This window comes from Peromyscus californicus, unplaced genomic scaffold (assembly GCF_007827085.1).
Source record: "Peromyscus californicus insignis strain IS unplaced genomic scaffold, ASM782708v3 Scaffold_7__1_contigs__length_154581171, whole genome shotgun sequence".
NCBI lineage: Eukaryota > Metazoa > Chordata > Mammalia > Rodentia > Cricetidae > Peromyscus > Peromyscus californicus.
The window spans coordinates 82970969-82984838 of record NW_026294595.1 but is presented as its reverse complement, the minus strand read 5'-3'; positions in this window follow the sequence as shown (position 1 = coordinate 82984838).

Sequence of the window (13870 nt, the reverse complement as noted above, 5' to 3'; positions counted from 1 at the left end):
TGTTCTTTACCAGGGCCTAAGATGAAACTGCTTCTTTCCCACATCAGTGAGCCAGATAAAAGACAAATAACCAGGGAACGGAAGCTCTGCTCCCTGGAGTCTGCTGAACACTGCCTTGGCTGCCCCTTCATGGCCTGTGTCCTGTCTATTTCTCACCAAGGGCTCAGCAGGACTCTACGAAGGGTAGGTTAAGGAAGCTGCTGTGGCTTTTCATTCTGGTTCTTTACAACAAAATAAAATTGGTTCTGGTTCAGCTGCCTCACAAATGGAAGCATTCCACAAAATAACATTAGGAAGGAAAAGCAGGTCAATTTGACAAAGGGCAAGAGCACAGAGATCCTGTCTGTGACAAATAGGTTTATGTAAGTTCTTGAGGCCTGAAAAATAAACAAACAAGCCACCAGGCAGTCTTGGTGAAGTCAGGGGTCACTAGGTGGCAGCACATTCTCCATCTGGCTCCCTGTCCACTGGAGAAGAGAGCTTAATCTCAAGAGTCAGGGAGCAGGGAAAGAAAGACAGGGCAGAAGAGGAATGGAGTAAATATTTCTTTCCAGTCCTTTGTGTAGAACCATTGACAATACATTATACCCAGATTACTGAACTTCCTATTTTAAATATTTGTATTACTTTTGAATATGAAGGGCTTGCTTTATATCGACCTTTTTCACATTATTTGATTACATTGATCTTCATCAGTCCTCTTTTACAGATGTGGAACATGAGCCATAAATGGATTAGATAAATCCAAACATCACCTTTTAAGCCAAGGGTGGTGTTCTATACTCTGAACTTTGGAGTTTGAGGCAGGGGGACTGAAGTTTCAAGCCAAGTGTGCAGTACATAGCCAAACCCAGGGCACCTTAAAAGACCATCTTACGGGGAAAAATATTACACTATAATTAAACTAAAATACACTGGAATGTGGTCTAAGGGGCTTACCTTAGAGTCTATGAAAGTCTAAGATTGACATTCCATGAATATAAGCAAAATTACTGCACAGGGCAGAAGTAAAACCAATGCTCCAAATATTTTTTTCTGAATATAAAGTAATTATTATTTCTTTCAGGGGGCAACTTACATGTGAGACAGTGGCCAAGAAAATGTGATTAACAATTATTGTAATACAGAGATAACTACCATTAATTTTTTACTCGGTGTGAAAATGTTTATCACAGCTCTAATAACACTACATCTATGGTTTTGAAAGTGTCCCCAAATAAGCAAGAATTTTCCTAGGCCACTAAATTATGTAGGTACACTATTCAGTGATATGTGTGCCAAAGAGTGAATTAATTATACACATTTGTAATATGAATTGGCTCCAACATTTTATTATACCAGTCTGAATTATGATGTACAACCATGGCCATAAATTGATTACACATATCTATTTCTTATTAGCATTTTTCTAATAAATATAATTTCTTGCTTATAGAATCTAAGCACATTTTATCCAGTACTTACTAATTAATTAATTTCTTTAATAAGTGTATGAGGTTTTGTTGTTGTTGTTATTGTTGTTGTTGTTTTCAAGCACTGTCTGAGATTTTCAAGTTCATTTACTATCACCTTAGCCTTCATAGCCATCCAAAAGATATGGAATATATTTCTTTTGCTTACATGACATACCTGGCTATGGCATTTGCCTTAGTTACTGTTTTATTCCTCTGAAGAGACACTATGACCAAGACAGCTCGTATAAAGGGAAGTATTTAATTGGTGGCTTGCTCATAGTTTTAGAGTGTCAGTTCATGATCACTATGGCAGAAAGCCGACAGGCATGGGACTGGAGCAGTAGCTAAGAGTTTTATACCCTGATCTGCAGGCAACAGGAATAGATAAAGGAGAGGGAGAGGGAGAGGGGGAGGGGGAGGGGGGGAGGGGGAGGGAGAGGGGGAGAGGGGGAGAGGGGGAGAGGGGGAGAGGGGGAGAGGGGGAGAGGGAGAGGGAGAGGGAGAGGGAGAGGGAGAGGGAGAGGGAGAGGGAGAGGGAGAGGGAGAGGGAGAGGGAGAGGGAGAGGGAGAGGGAGAGGGAGAGGGAGAGGAGAGGGAGAGGGAGAGGGAGAGGGAGAGGGAGAGGGAGAGGGAGAGGGAGAGGGAGAGGGAGAGGGAGAGACAGACTGCATCTGGAATGGGCTTTTGAAACCTCAAAGCCCACTCCCAGTAACACACCTCCTCCAACAAGGCCACACCTACTCTAACAAGGCCACACTTTCTAATCCTTCTCAAACGTTACCTGGTGACTAAGCATTCAAATATGTGAGCCTATGGGCCTCATTCTTATTCAAACCATCAGAGTATTTTAGCACAACAACTCTAGAAGACTAAAGCATTTGCCATTCAAATTGAAAATTTCCATGCTCATGAGATGTTTGCACTATGAGTGGTTTGCCTATGCAAATGAGTGTGATCAAGTTTTCTTACAGGTTTTGCTCATCTAAATATGTATTTTGTAGTCCTTCCACACTGCACTTGCTTGGATTTGTCCTATTTCTACAGGAAATTTCTTTCACTTGGGGCTACTTTTTCTCTATAGAAAATCTTCAAACAGTTACCAAACTTCATTTTTCCTGTGCATAGTAAATAGGTTGCTTGCAAGTTTTAGCATAAATATAAACCTAAACTTCATAAAAGTTTTTACCTTCTAAAAATAAGCAGGAAACTTGTCCAAATAGAGAAGAAAAGATACAGAGAAAATAGTCCAGCCGGGACACTAACAGAAAGTTTTAAGGCAGGAATGTGGATAGTACATTTAAGGATACACAAAATTGCTTTCCCCATGTCAGCATGTTTGGCGGGTGTTGCTAAACATGAAAGAGAGAGAGAAGAAGAGTTCTTAATTCAGAGTGATTCGGGAAACAGGGCACTGCTGCTCCAAATTTAATAGACAAATTTTTAGCTTAAACACTTTACAAGGGTCCTACAATATAAAGGCCTGTTTAACTGAATCTCTCCCCTCTCTCTTTTTCTGTCTTTCATTCTGTCTCTGATTCTCTCTCGTGCTCCTCACTTCACAAATGATAGATAAAATAAAATTTAAATACAAAGAAAAATGTATTTCAATATAAATGTTTTATTTCTATGAGCAAGATTCTATTATACGTGGCGATATAAAAAATATTTAAATTTTAGAAACAAATGTTCACCTTGTGAACTAGGTATGATGGTTCATGCCTTTTATACCAGCTCTCTGAAAGCAAAGGCAGGCAGATCTCTGTGAGTTTAAGGCCAGCATGACCTACATAGCAAGTTTAAGTCTAAGCCAGCTGAAGCTACATAGTGAGACCATTGTCGAAGAAGAAGAAGAGGAGGAGGAGGAGGAGGAGGAGGAGAAGGAAGAAGAAGAAGAAGAAGAAGAAGAAGAAGAAGAAGAAGAAGAAGAAGAAGAAGAAGAAGAAGAAGAAGAAGAAGAAGAAGAAGAAGAAGAAGAAGAAGAAGAAGAAGAAGAGAAGGAGAAGGAGAAGGAGAAGGAGAAGGAGAAGGAGAAGGAGAAGGAGAAGGAGAAGGAGAAGGAGAAGGAGAAGGAGAAGGAGAAGGAGAAGGAGAAGAAGAAGAAGAAGAAATAAAGGAAGAAAGGAGAGAGAGAGAGAGAGAGAGAGAGAGAGAGAGAGAGAGAGAGAGAGAGAGAGAGAGATTTGTGACCTAGAGTAGTATGTGATAATATTCCCTTACCAGAACCTATGTCACCTAATGTTGACAGAGTATTCAAAATTCAGTTCCTAAATTGCTCAGCCTATTATGCATTATAGTATTGCACTGTTCCTTTTATATTTCTATAATGAGGATAACAAGCAAATCATCATCACCTGGTGAGCACAACATTCTACCACCAGAGGAAATCTATTGACAAAGATAACCAGCTTCTTTAAGCTGAAATGACATTTTAAAAGAAAAAAAGAAAAGAAATAAAATACAGAGGCAATGTGGTATCCAATTGGAGAAAGGACACTCTCTTTGCTGCAATTTTAGAAAATGGAATATAACAACCGCTTTCATTTTGGTGTCTGTGCATGTCTCAATATTTTTATAGAAAATTGTAATATAATTTCTAGTCTCGAAAGTGAGCTGACACAGCCAGCAATTTTTAGTGCCCTGTGAAAAGTGGTAATCTGATGTGAATTACAGCTTTGGAGTCGTGTGTACATTCCCCAGCATTATTCACTGAAATCAAAGTCTGGTAGGTTATCTTGGAGTAGAAATGAGCCAGAAATGGACAAAACACTTGTTCTCACAAGATTTATCTGTTCGGGGATAAATCAGAAATCAAGCTGTGAAGTGTGCACTTAGCTGCCGAGTTGAGGAAAATCTCGCACAGAGGAAGCTGCAGGGAGTGAAGTAAGAACCAATGTGTAGTCGTCTCTCACTACCTTGGCCTGACTGTGTTATCGTATTTTCTAGTTTAAAACATAAAATAGTTACGGTGTGCCTTAATACATTTCCATAAAATTATAAGCAATGAAGATCAATGTCTGTCAAAGAAGGGTCCAATAACTAGTAATGATCTCACCTCATTTACCACCTTCATTGGACTACAGCTTCAAACTGAATCCTTTTTATTTATTTTTTTTTTCAGAACAGATATGTGGTTCTTATCCTCAAAGAGATTTTTAAATTATCCAAGGAAATCCAATGAATGTAATAGATAAATGAAGCAAGCTTTCATGAGGTCTACCCATGAAAAATCAGTGAACCGTTTTCCAGTGAGCCTCACTGAGCAGTGCATAGGGCAGAAGTCACTGAACTGAGATGCTAGGCCTCTGTAGTCTCAGCCTAAGTGGTAACAAGATGATAATCTAAAGGGACATGGAACTGCATGAGAGAAGTCTCTGGTGTGCTGTGGATATCGCTCTATATAAATAAAACATGATTGGCCAGTGGCCAGGCAGGAAGTATAGGTGGGACAAAGAGAGAGGAGAATGCTGAGAAGTGGAAGCCTGAGGGGGAGAGACCTGCCAGCCACCGCCATGACAAGCAAGATGTAAGGTACCGGTAAGCCATGAGCCACGTGGCAACTTATAGATTAATAGAAATGGATTAATTCAAGATAGAAGAAGTAGATAACAAGAAGCCTGCCACGGCCATACAGTTTATAAGTAATATAAGTGTCTGAGTGATTATTTTATACGTGGGTTGTGGGACTGCGGGGTTTGCTGGGACCTGGAGAGAAGCTCTCCAGCTACACTGGTGGGCAAAGCATTTCAGCAAATTCAACAGCAAAAAACAAAACAAAACTACATTCCATGAATATTGACCAGGACCAAGAGTACAGTGCACGAGTATAGCAATGTTAACCTGTAAAATGCATAGAGTTTAGTCCTTTAGTCCTCGGCACTGCAAAACCATCCATATTAGACCATTTTATCTTCCATACGACAAACAGAAACTTTTTCATCTTTAACTTGATCAAAGGTTTAGCTCAAAAATGAAGAGTAACATCACAACTAAAACATAGATGAAAGGTGTGGCCAACAGGTATAAATGAAAACACACACACACACACACACACACACACACACACACACACACACACTCCCAAAACATTCATTCAGCACAGCAATTCCTAAGAAATTCATCTTAAAGAAACAGTCATAGATATACACAGATATATAGCAATGAGACGTTAATGACAGCTATTAGAAAGAATGGCTGCAACCAATATATGTACCTTTGCATGGGTGAGTGATTAGATAATTTATGTCTATTAGTCATGCTTTTCTATGACATCAATAAATATTGTGCTGTACATGTGTATGCAGTGCTGTGGTGTGTGATACATTATTGTAACTTACACCCTGCAATGTGTGTGAGAATATAAAAATGCTATCTGATTGTAGTCATTACTTGGTGAAATGCGATTTGTACTTTTGGTTTGCCAATTTGTATGCATTGCGTTTTCTGTAAAAAGTAAAATGTCCCCTTATTTGATGAGTTATAAAAATAAAACAAGTAATTAAAATCACAGAAGCAAATGAGGAACCATTATTCAATATCAATGGTATCCATTTTTACAATTATTTTGAAATGTGTAAAAATACAGAGGACAGTATGTTGATCCCCATAGACAGATGAGAAAGTAAGAAAAGTTTTAAAGGTAACTCAGCCAGGATGCCTAAATTTATCCTTTTCTCATTTTAATACATAGATGTAAGATGAATTGCTAAACAGTCTTATTAATAAAAAAAAACCTGAAGCCAGATATTGGAGTGAAAACTGAAAGATCAGAGAAACAGAACAAGCTGCAACCACCAACTATTACCTCACCAACTCCACGAATCCTGACTGAAATCCTCAGCCTCTGAGCAAGAGCTGCTTCCTGTATCCTCACGCCTATATATCTTCTGTGTCCTGCCATCTTACTTCCTCTCTCTGCCCAGCTACATCACTTCCTCTTTCTGCCCAGCTCTATCACTTCCTGTCTGTCTGTACAGACCTCCAGACCACTATGGTTAACTAGCATTGAGATTAAAGGCATGTACCACCACATCTGGCTCTGTTCCCAATGTGGCCTTGAACTCACAGAGATCTGGATGAATCTCTGCCTCTAGAATGCTAGGATTAAAGGTGTGTGCTGCCACTGCCTGACCTCTATGTTTAATATAGTGGCTGGCTTTTTCATCTGATCCCCAGATAAGCTCTATTGGGGTACACAAATAAAACATCACCACACAGAGCTTATTAAAATGATTAGTATATGTCTTGACAAATGCACTATTTTGAACTGCAATATTATATTAAACTGTGGATCTAGTGAGCCATACATAAAGTTATCACAAAGACAGAATTTTCCTATGAGGAATTTTATTATACCACTACAAATTATCCTGAGAAGAGATGTCAGTGATAGACATAAATTACATTTGGGAGTAACTCTGCATATTAATTTTTCAATATCTATTCAAGGCAGATCACTAATTTCATTATATGTAAAATCTTCAATACTCCTAAGAATAATTATATCTTGCAGCAATTCTAAGGATTTATATGTGATGAAATTTGCTTCTACTTTCATTGAGCATTTAATAATATCTTATTCAATTATTGCATGGCCTTAGTTCTGCTGTGAGGCATTAAGAAAGAGATCTAGATACATCACGTCTATAGAAGTTACCTGACACAGAGAGAAGGGTGTCAATTAGATGCAAAGAAAGTTCAATAATTGAGTGCCCAATTTTGTGTCAGGGTGCTAGATAATGTTGAGAAAGATTCATGGGTCATGAAAGTATCACTGAAACTTAAAAAGCCATTCTGCATATAAACGGCAGGCTCATACCCCATTAATGGGAAACAAAAATGGTAAGGTAAGAATTATAACAGTTTGAACATCCAATGTTTTCATAAAAGTCAGTGATATCTAGAAAACTCAATTTGATTGTCACACCACAAGATGTTGCTATATGCACAAATGTATCATTTGATGCTAAACCAAGAATACTTACTACTAATGACTGATGCATGAAAATCATACATGGAAATTAAAATATCATTAAATGAGACTGGAGAGATGGTTTAGCACTTAAGAGCACCCACTGTTTTTGCAAAAGACCTGGTTTTCGTTCCTACATCCCACATGGCATACAACCACATATAACTCCAGTTCCAAGGAATCCAATGCCCTCTCATGACTTCTGTGAGTCCCTGAATGTACATGGTAACCCATATGTCTCATCAAAGTATAAAAACAAATGAAATCACATTAATGGTGACTAAAATTAAAGAAGCCCATTTCTTTCCTATATTATGAATGGTCTCCATCATGGCTTTTTAAAATCTTACCCCAAATTTATTAGCTAGTTTTGTTGTTACAAAATACTTGACAAGAAACCACTTCAGGGAGAAAGGATTCATCTAAGCTTATAGTTTAAGAATACTTTCCCACATTGAGAGGGCATGGAGACAATGACCTTTGCCTTACAGAAGCTTTTCAGTTTCAGAAGGTCCCGTTTATTAATTGTCAGTGTCAGTGTCTGTGCTACTGGTGTTTATATTCAGGAAGTAGAAAACTCCTATGCCAATTCATTCAAGGTTATTTCCCACTTTCTCTTCTAGCAGGTTCAGTGTAGCTGGATTTATGTTGAGGTCTTTGATCCACTTAGACTTGAGTTTTGTGCATGGTAATAGATATGGACCTATTTGCATTCTTCAGCATGCTGACATCCAGTTATGCCAGTACTATTTCTAAAGATGCTTTCTTTTTTTCATTGTACAATTTTGACTTCTTTATCAAAAATCAGGTGTTCATAGGTACATGGATTTAGGTCAGGGTCTTCAATTAGATTCCATGGATCCACATGTCCATTTTTATGCCAATACCAAGCTGTTTATTACTATAGTTCTATAGTTGAGCTTGAAGTCCAGGATGGTGATGTCTCCAGAGGTGGCTTTATTGTTCAGGATTGTTTTAGCTGTCCTAGGCTTTTTGTTCTTCCTATCAAAGTTGAGAGTTGTTCTTTTTTTTAATTAAGATTTTTTTTTATTCATTTTACATACCAGTCAAGGATCCCCCTCTTTTCTCCTCCCACCCCTTCCAGCCTCCCCCCTCCACAACCCACCCCCATTCCCTTCTACAAGAAAGTAGAGCCTCCTATAAGGAGTCAGCAGACCTGGTACATTCAGTAGAGGCAGGTCCAAGCCCCTCCCCCTGACTCAAGGCTTTACAAGGTGTCCCACCACAGGTAGTGGGTTCCAAAAAACCTGTTCATGCTCCAGGGATGGATCCTGATCCCACTGCCAGGGGACCCCTTAAAACTGGGCATGAGGGCTGGGCAATGAAGGGTAGAGGATGGGGGATGAGAACATAAGGGAATCTTTTGAGATCTGTGAAAAATTGTGTTGGAATTTTGGTGGAGATTGCATTGAATCTGTAGATTGCTTTTGGTAAGATTGCCATTTTTACTATATTAATCCTACCTATCCAAGAGCATGGGATTTCTTTACATTTTCTGATATCTTCTTCAATTTCTTTTTTCAAAGACTTAAAGTTCTTGTCATACAGGTCTTTCAGTGACAGCACTCTTGGACATATAACCAAAGGATGCTCACTCATACCACAAGGACACTTGCTCAACTATATTCATAGCAGCATTATTCATTATAGAGAGAACCAAGAAACAACCTAAATGGCCCTCAACTGAAGAATGGATGAAGAAAATGGGTTACATTTACACAATGGAGTACTACTCAGCTGTAAAAACAATAACTTCATGAAATTTGCAGGCAAATGGATAGAACTAGAAAAAGTCATCCTGGATGAGGTAACCCAGACCCAGAAAGATAAACATAGTATATACCCAAGGATAACCAGGTTACAATCCACAGCCCTAGAGAAACTAGGTAGCAAGGAGGGCCCTAAGAGGGATTCGTGGATCACCCTGGGCAGGGAAACAGATGAGATCTCCTGGGTAAACTGGGTGTTGTGGGGGGAGGTAGAGGGGAGGGGATGTGGGATGGGAATATGAGGGATTGGGATAGTCGATTTGGGGGAAAGATAAAGAGAGAGAGCAATGAAAGAAATATCTTGATAGAGGGGGCCAGTATGGGGTTAGGGAGAAACCTGGTACCAGAGAAACTCTCAGGAATCCACAAGGATGACCCCAGCTAAGACTCCCAGCAATAGTGGAGAGGGTGTCTGAACTGGACTTCTCTTATAATCAGAATGGTGACTACCCTACTTGCCATCATAGAACCTTCATCTAGTAACTGATGGATGCAAATGCAGAGATCCACAGTCAAGAACTGGACTAAGCTCTGGGAGATCATTTGAAGAGAGAGAGGAGGAATTATATATGCAAAGAAGGTCAAGATCATGACAGGGAAGCCCACAGAGACAGCTGACCCAAGCTTGTGGGAGCTCATGGACTCCCAACCAACAGCTAGCAAACCTGCATGGGACCAACCTAGGCCCTCTGCATGTGAGTAACAGTTGTGTAGCTTGGTCTCTTTGTGAGGCCCCTAGCTGTGGGATCAGGATCTGTCCCTGGCACATGTGCTGGCTTTTTGGAATCTACTCCCTCTGGTGGGATGCCTCTCTCAGCCTTGATGCAGCGGGGGAGGAGCTTGGTCCTGCCTCAACTTGATATGCCATGCTTTGTTGACTGCCATGGGAGGCCTAACCCTTTCTGAGGAGTGGATGGGAGGAGAGAAGGTAGAAAGGAGGTGGGGGGGGGGGGGGCAACAGGAATTGGGGCAGGATGGGAAACTGTGGTTGGTATGTAAAATTTTAATAAAAAAAAGGATAATGAGTCTTGTGTACGCATTGGGTTTTAAAATTCTAAAGCTCATCAGGTCCTTCTGGAGAGCACATCAGACAAATGGATGAACTTTGCCACAGACCCTCCTTTCGGTAGAATGGAGTGGTACCCAGGGATTTGCCGTCTTCACAGTTCCCTACTGATGCTGCTGAGCCAGGAAGTACAGGCGAGAATCACTGGCTTATTGAAAGAAAAATAGTTGCAATTTCATTCCAAAGATATTCTTTATGGCATCTGTTGTCATAAGCAATGAACATACCTCCTATTCACCTTTAATTACACATCTCAAAACTGAGAAAAATATAAACAGGATCAGGGGTGGATTCAGAGGGTACACCTTCTCCCTGCTGAACCATTGGCTATGGATGGCTTCTGGGAGAGGAACAGTCAGTGTCTTTATTTGTGTACCTAGTTGTGAGTCCACTAGGCTTCAATGGATATTTCCAAACCTGTGGTCACACAAATGGTCCCAGGTAAAGTCAGTGGTACACTCACACACAACCCCTCCCCCAAATTATATGAATGTGAAAAAGGACCTGTAGGAAGGATGGGTGGGCTGACAAAAGTAGAGGGGAAATGAGATAAATTGGAGGGTTATATTATATTCTATTATATTATAAACAACACACACGACATTGTCAAAATGTTCTTAATATCTTTAATTTATTGTGTGTACACATATGCATGCATACATACATGCACAAATTACATTGCATCAGAAGGTCAGAAAACAACATTCAGAAGTCAGTTCTCTTCTTCCACCATGTGAGCATTGAGGATCAAACTTGGGGCTTCAGGCCTAGTCACAAGTTACCAGTTGAGCCATCTTTATGGAACAAGAACAAACTTAATCACTTTGTAAAAAGAGAAAAAAAACTTCCCTGAAGGAAACTCAGTTTATTTCACAAAATCCTCTCAAGTAGTAGATCTCACCAGTAGTAGAGTTTGCCATGTAATAAAAGACCAATGAATAACTCTTGCATTGGAATTTGTCTTCATTTCTCTGAAGATGTTAACAATCCATAATTTTATGATACTCTTTTTTAAAACTGCAGTAGATGACCATTTTGTTTTCACATTTCACAATACAAAGGAAATCTGTACTTTCTTGTCTTATATCTCACCCTCCAAAGCGGTTCTCTTTGTTAGAAATGGAAACAAATCTTCCTTGACTGTGGCTACAAAGCACTCAGGGTGCAGCATCATAATCTGCTGCTGAAGCAAAACACCTCCTACAGAACTTACAAAACTCCTAAAGAGCCTCTCCACCCCCATCCCACCCACACCCACACACTCCAGAACATTATTCGTTTGGTTAAGCCAACCCTGGTAGAAGTTGGCACCTTCATGGGATGAACAAGAAGATTCATCTTTGGAAGGTCTGAGCATCATAGACATGCAGCCTCCAATGGGTGGCCTAATTCAAGGAGCAGATCCCATAGATACCATACCAGGAGGAGGAAGATCCATCATTGGCATCACAGGAGGTTCTCCCACATGTGGTCTTGATCTAATACCAGGATGAGGAGGACCCAGGAGCCTTGGAGGAACTGTGATCATGTCCCCTGAAGGAGTGGGGGGAAAGAATGTTGAAATACAACCTTTTTGTTTGTTTGTTTTGTTTTATTGAGAATTAGACTTTAAGAATGCTCTTTGATCCATTTCTGATAGTAATCCTTCACATTCCCTTTGTGTTTTCTACCACCATTCTCTCTTTCTGAGACAGAGTTGCATGGGTAAAATAGGCATTGCAGTAGTCACAATAAACCCCAGGCCTGATCCTCTTTAGGTTATTGGCTACCCCAGAAAAAGTAACTCTTAAGATTATCTTACCTACTTCACAGAGAGCTCCTTCAGGAAAATAGACTTGGTTCTAACATTGCTCTCTGCACATAGTACTGCAATATGATACATACACTCACAATAAAGAGATACGCCATTACTACCCCTGGACCTGTCTGAAGATACATTATGCTTTCCCTGTCTGCTTGATAGCTTGCTTTTGTTTGTTTTCTAAAATAGAAATTTCAATAAATAGGGAACTAAGAAAAGAAATTTCAAATAACAGGAAGCTAAAATATATTTTTCTCTTATAAGCATTACTTACATATCAATGTATACTCATTTCTTAGGCATGTCACATTTATAATATTTAAACATTTGTTCAGAAATAGCTACATAGACAGTCTCAGTTATAACTAAATGTCATCTTCCTTGTTCTTTAGTAAGTGCTCATAGCAATTCTGCTTGTAACTATTTCACCATACCCTTTACCTTGTTGTTGTTATGCTTACTACTTTATCGGTCACTATGTGCCTTCCAACACTAAGTGCCACTTTTGTAGACACGTCACCTGTTCAATCAAACAGGGAAACATGTTTAGAGAGGCCCGGTGCTTGTTTCAATGCTCTGTAATCAATGTCTTTAATTTCTTTTGTTTGTTTGTTTGTTTGTTTTGTTTGTTTTTTTTGAGACAGGGTTTCTCTGTGTAGCTTTGCGCCTTTTCCTGGATCTCGCTCTGTAGACCAGGCTGGCCTCGAACTCACAAAGATCCACCTGCCTCTGCCTCCCGAGTGCTGGGATTAAAGGCGTGCGCCACCACCGCCCAACTGTCTTTAATTTCTTAATGTTTAGGCAAGCAACCCTGAATTTTTATGTTGCAGGGGGGTCCTATAATATGCTCAGCTGCTCCTACTGGAAGTAAAGCTAGAATTCCAAGGAGATGCAGGTTCTACATCCAAATATTCTATTTCTTCCATCCTTTTCCAGTTCACTTGCAGGTTTCTAAGAGCCTATATAGCTTTATCTATGAATCCTTAATTTTACTAGATGTTCTCTTACATACTTCTAGTCCTAAAATACTATAAATCTGTTAATTTCCAAAATCTTTACAACTTAAAGATTATCTATTTTAAGCAGATGTATTTTCTAAAACTAAATCTATTGAATCTATTTAAGAAGAAAAACAGATGGTGAATGTCTCCTAAGATGCTATTATCTCTGAATTTATATAACTCTATACCTTGCATTTTCATGCAACTTCCTGGGGCTAATCAGTTCTTAAAACTTCCCATACCTTAGCCTGAAAAATGACACATCAACAGCATGCTGAGTCTCCTAATTACCAGGAATACAGGGCCCATTAAACTGTGAGGATGCATATGCACACCTAATTATGTTTATGCCTACTTATAAATCAGCAAAGTGAAAGCATATGCATGCTGGAAATTACCCATCATTAACTTTCCTAATTGCACCCAAATAAAGAGGGAAATAATTCACTTCTGAGTATGTTTTCATCCTTTGGGCAAAGCCTAGTCTCATCTTGTTTAGGTTTTGAAAAATTGTCTTTTTGCTCATAAATAGAAATCAATTATTTGGGTGCCAAAACACAACATAGTTCTTCCCTGGGTGTTGAGCCAGAGAAAATGAAAAGATTCAGATATGAATGTCAGAAGACTAAAGCTGGGATTTAGGAGGCAAACAATATAGAGGGAAAATATTGCATGAATGAAAACAATTCCATCATTCTGATGAAGAGGGCAGTGTAAATGGTGACAGCCCAACCACAGATACGAGAGAAGGAAACAACAAGGGACAGATCCTCAGGGAAAAAGAAGCATT